Consider the following 6,039-nt stretch of genomic DNA (forward strand, 5'->3'; position numbering starts at 1 on the left):
ATGGGGGAGATGATGTTTGAATGAGGATGGGAATACACCAGAGGAAAAGGAGAGATAAAATATGTGGGTTAGGGTTGGGGTAAGGACACTAAAGAGGGGGGGGGTAGGAGATGTGAAGGTTCAGGGTCGAGGGGAAAGGTGGTGAGGTGGGAGGACAACAGGACCTTGGAAACCTTAAAGGGTGTAACTGGGCTGAAGCAGGTGAGGATGGATTGAGGTGAGGAGGGAGGTTGAGATACCATATGATTGACACTATGGGGGAGGATGTTGTCCCTGATGGTGTAAATTTTGTTTTTGAAGTAGGTGGTGTGACAGAACCCTCCATCACTGGGGCCCCTGGAGAGGCCTGAGAGCCAGCCTCCTCCCTATCGACTATGGGCCCAGGCCTTGTAGAGACTTCTGTGTGTGGACACAGGGGGTCAATTTCTACTGATTTTCTCCATGTTTTACTACTCAGAGTCTCAAAACTGTAATGTCAGCTGGACATCCTGTTGTAGGCTGATTGTCTTTCCGTTGTTGATGTTATAGATGTGAAATGTTTCCGTTGTTATTGTGTGAGTTAGCCCTTGTCTTAAGACCCCTTGTAGGTATGACTAGGTGTCACTGCTGTATACCTAATTATCAATTACACAACAGGTAGCTGTTAATCCTGTAGCTCCTGTTATCTCTGTGTCCTAGCCATTGTCTGTCCCAAGCCAATTATATGTCTATCATCGTTCCATGTCTACGTCCCCAATTAATGTAATTATTTATGTCTTATGTCATTCTGTCCTTTCCCTGGACATTGTGTTGCAGGATTTGATCTTATTACTTCCTTCCTAACATGGTAATTGGATGATGTGATATTTGTCTTGCCCCTTTTCTTACTTGTGTATATATAGCTCTGTATTTGGTTTAAATAAAGGAGTCCTGTTTTCACCTCAACATGAGTGTTGCCTGATGATTGGGGTGGGCTGCTATGATCCTATATTGTCCATTTCAGGACAATAGCTACACTGTGTAGCTAAGCTTCGGATAGCCATAGTGCAGCGACGTCCCCCCTTCTATCTACAACGCTGCTTCAGCCTGGCATTGAAGGGGTTAATTGTTGGTGTCCTGGCAGGAGGAAGCAACGATTGGCGGGAGTACCCAGTCGAGGTACAGGTCTGTCCCATCACAGGTGGCAAGCTCTTGGGCAGAGAAGTTGGAGGGCAAGGGAGGTGCTGTGGGCCTGAGAAGGGTGTTAAAAGTGGAGAATAGAGTTATGGGAAAGCGAGGTGATTAACCCCTTCAATCCCAGGGGTTTTTGGTATTTTGCCATTTTTACGCTATATTGGTTCAGTGATTATTCTGCTTTCCTGTGAATAGTGTACGCATGTAAACTATATATTGTTTTTCAAGGAGAGATAGAGCTTTCTTTTGATACCATAGTTGGATGATTAGCTGAAAATTTTGAATGAGAAATTTAGTAAAAACTAGCGTAAATTAGAAAAAAATTTCCCTCTGAATCCTCACAAAATTAGATAAAGTGATGGAAAATCCCCTCCAAGTTTATCAATTCAGGTGTCTCTGCTGACCACTTCCATGTCCCTGTCTCCTTTCCTGAAGTCCAGTCTTAATTACCGTATTTGCTCGATTATAAGACGAGGTTTTTTCCAGAGCAAATGCTCTGAAAAATACCCCTCGTCTTATAATCGGGGTCGTCTTAAAATCAGACCTCACATAGGTCTGACTATGAGACTAAGATCCAGATCCCCCGCAGCGATGCAGGGGACCTGGATCCTCCTGCCCCCCCCCAATTTACCGGTGCATCTGCGTCCCCGGTGCTTAGTCTGGGCAGAGCTCTACACGCTGCCCGGACTAAGCACCGGGGAAACAGATGCAGGGGACCTGGATCCTCCCCGCCAACTTACCGGTGCTTCTGAGTCCCCGGTGCTTAGTCCGGGAGGTGTGTAGAGCTCTGCCCGATTCGCGAATCGGGTAGAGCTCTACACGCTGCCCAGACTAAGCACCGGGGACACAGATGCAGGGGACCTGGATCCTCCCCCCCAACTTACCGGTGCTTCTGTGTCCCCTGTGCTTAGTCCGGGCAGCGTGTAGAGTTCTACCCGATTAGCGCAGATAACCCGCAAGGGTTATCCTAAAAACCTAACATACCCAAAGCAGAGGCGTGGCACTACCAGTGCTCTGCACAGTCTGGAGCTGTTGGCCCTCAGGTACACTGGCAGGAAGGATGTGTATATCCTCTCCACTATACACAACGAGAAGGTGGTACCTGTCAGTGTATCTGGGGAAGGTGATGCACAGGGGCTCAAGCCTCAGTGCATCACCGATTACATGGGGGGTGTAGATCTTTCTGACCAGTATCTGCAGCTGTACCTGGTGCTGCGTAAGACCAAGACCTAGTAAAAAAGGGGGCAATTTACCTCACCCAGGTTGCCATGTACAACACATATGTGCCACTGGGAAGATCTACACCTTCCTAGAGTTCCAGCTCAAAATCCTGAGGGATGTCCTCTTTGTGCAGCCAATCCCTAACGTGCTGGATGAGAATGTCTTGCGTCTTACCGGCAGGCATTTTCCTTGTACAATCCCCCCCACTGGTGCAAAACAGAAGCCTCAGAAAAGGTGCAGAGTCTGTTACAAAAAGGGTATTAGGAAGGACTCCAGGTACCACTGCCCTTCCTGCCCCTCTTTGCCAGGACTCTGCATCGATGAGTGCTTCATGATCTACCACACCAAGGTAGATTATTAAATTTGCGTTATACTTCTTTTTTTTTTACGTTAGGGTGAGCCACAAGGGGATAAGGGGGGTATTTTCAATTGGCACAATTCCATACGTTTTTGCCCTGCAAATTCAAAAAAACATAACCATACGCATAAAAAATGATGCATTTGGGGTCTTTCCATAATCAGGAGAGTCGGCTGAACACTTTAGGCTGGATTTCTCTGCCATAACATACACCATGTGCAAAATATCCTAAGCAACACGCATGAAATTATTGCTACGGCTGACTTTGGTAGTGATTGATGGCCAAATGTCTGCATGGAAAATGTCCAAATGCTCCTGGTGAAATACTCTGGTAGACTGCTTTCCAAAAATGTATACTTTTATGGGAACATGTTCTCCTGTGATCCAATATGCCGGCACGTTACAACTTATGCCCTGTAATGTCCAGAAAACCACAAAAAAACTAGGCATGTGGGGTATTTCCGTTATCAGGAGAGGTGGCTGAACAATTTAGGATAGATTTCTCTGCTGTAACACATACCCTGTGCCAAAAATCCTCAGCAACACACCAAGTGTTGGTGAAAAAAGTGCAGGAAATTAGAGCAACGGCTGACTTTGGCAGTGATTGGCGGCCAAATGGTTGCATGAAAATTGTCCAAATGCTCTTGATAAGATACTCTGCGTTGTCTGCTTTACAGAAATATATACTTTTATGTGGGTATTTATAATAAGGGGGTGCTAAACAGGCCCAAATGAAACATAGGTCTACTAAAGCAAAATGTGAAAATTTCACGTTTGGAATCTATAACGCGCATGGTCCCGTTTGTGCCCCGTAATGTCCAGAAAACTACAAAAAAACTAGGCATGTGGGGTATTTCCGTAATCAGGAGAGGCGGCTAAACAATTTAGGATAGATTTCTCTGCCGTAACACATACCCTGTACAAAAAATCCTAACAATACTACAAAATACTAAGACGTGTTGGTGAAAAAAGTGCAGGAACTAATTTCTGTGGCCACCTTTGACAGTGTTTTGTGGCCAAATACCTGCATGTAGAATGCCCAAATACGCCTGATAGGATAGCCTGGATTGTCTGCTTTATAGAAATATATACCTTTGTGGGTGTTTTTGTTTTATTTGTTTAAAATTAGAGTTGCAGTCCCTTCACCTAATGTAAAAATGTGGAATTTAACAAATAATAAAAATATAAAAAAAAAATCAAAAACCTTACATCCCATTGCCCTAGCATAACATCTACCCAGTATAACCCTCCTGCCCCCGTTCACAACCTCCAAACCCATTAAGCCATAAGCACACCTGTACACCTTATAGTATGTTCCCTGGTTCTGGGAAAAGTATGGAAAATGTATATAAATTAGGTATTTCTGAAATCAGGACACCTGAATTGATAAACTTGGAGGGGATTTTCCATCACTTTACCTAATTTTGTGATTCAGAAGGAAAAAAAAAAAAAATTAGGTGTTTTTTTTTCTAATTTTTGTTAGTTTTTACTAAATTTCTAATTCTAAATTTTCAGCTAATCATCCACCTATGGTATCAAAAGAAAGCTCTATCTCTCCTTGAAAAAACAATATATAGTTTACATGAGTACACTATTCACAGGAAAAGAGAATAATGGCTGAACTGACATAGCGCAAAAATGGCAAAATTGCTCTGGGCTTTGAGGTACCAAAAACCCCTGGGACTGAGGGGGTTAAAGAATGAAAACTAACTGCCAGTTCAGCTGTTACTTTGAAATCCTATTTCGATCACGGTCTTTACTTCATGTAACAAGTACATTATGTAGTAAAAAATGCATGTCTAAAGCATATATATATATATATATATATGTAGTGTATATGTAGCGTCTTATAATTGCCCCCCTACTTTGGTCCCTGTCCCCCACGTGCCCCCCTAAATATGAAAGCTGGAGACACCACTGCACCACCAATATTTACAGAGAAGATATGTTTAAAGCAGACAGCCAAATATGGCTGCTTTGTGGCAATTGCTTGAAAAAAGTGTCTGCATACTTCCAGCTAACATTTCATTTTAAGATGAGTTGGCTTTATTGCTTTTAAAACAGCCTGATCCCTGCTATCATTCGTCACTACACCCTCAATAAGTGTAAAAAAATTTCTTAATCTGGATAATGGACAGATCTGTCATTCATGAGCTAGAATGATGAAGAGGGTGATGAAAGTGGTAGCATGGCAGGGATTAACAGGATTGAAAATCCGTAGGTTCGCCGTCAGGAGTTAAAGGGCCATAAGAACACTTTATTGGTCGCCGGCAGGGGCCTCCTCTAGAATCAACCAATAAAAATCGCTTGCACGGCCCTTTAACTCCTGACAGCAACCCTATGGATTTCCGCTCCCGTGTTCGTTTTCATGTTCGCCCGAATACAAATACTCAAGTCTAATATATCTATCCTTGAATCCCCTATTAAAAATGATCAATGTTTTAGACTCCCATCGCCACTTTCATATGTCTATATACTCCTAATTTAAAGCATGCAAATCAGCATAATCTAAATACTAATTGAAGAAAAAATGTTATTCAACATTTCCAGGGTTTTTTCATATACCTTTAAAAACTTACCTCTATTTTGCTAATTTTCGCTGCTGCTAAATATGCTACACTGTTATATTTTGACTCTTTTTTTTAAAACTTCTTAAAAATGTTATGGCCTTTTTGAAATCTCATATATTAAATATATTTAATTGCTGGAACTCTTAGAGGCCAGCCCAGTACACCACATGTCATAAATGCACTCTCACTTTTATACAAAAGGTTACTAAAAATGCTCTTAAACATAAAATTTTTTGACTACTTGTTAGATTATTCTTTGTCTTGAATATCTAAACTTCTCCAGTGACCAAACAGCAATCAAGACCACAGCCTCTATGTCTTATTAAGCAGGTTTATTCGATAACAAAGTATCAATACATACAGTACTGGTTGCTGGAACAAATGGTGTTATTTGGTACTGTAGGCTCAGTATTCTTGGTGAGATGAAGGTGAAAGAGCGTAGAAAGAGACCTTGTCCTTGTAACCATGCCTATTTATACCCCTTTACATTTGGTTAGGGTATACGTTAAGGAATCCTATTGGAGTAGTCATAGGATACACTGGCATTCCACAGAAGACCCTCTAAGCTACGTCACATAATTGATAACATATGTTCCTTACACTCAAGTTGCATTCAGGCCTAAAATGTACAGAACAAAATAAAAGTATAAAAATTATTTCTTACACTACTTATGAATGACACCGGTAACACAGATAACCAGATTAATGATAATTTGGGTGAATATTAGTATTTAATAA

The sequence above is a fragment of the Sceloporus occidentalis genome, unplaced genomic scaffold (assembly GCF_023333645.1).
Source record: "Sceloporus occidentalis isolate IW3139 unplaced genomic scaffold, rSceOcc1.0.p SCAF_88, whole genome shotgun sequence".
Classification (NCBI taxonomy): Eukaryota; Metazoa; Chordata; class Lepidosauria; order Squamata; family Phrynosomatidae; genus Sceloporus; species Sceloporus occidentalis.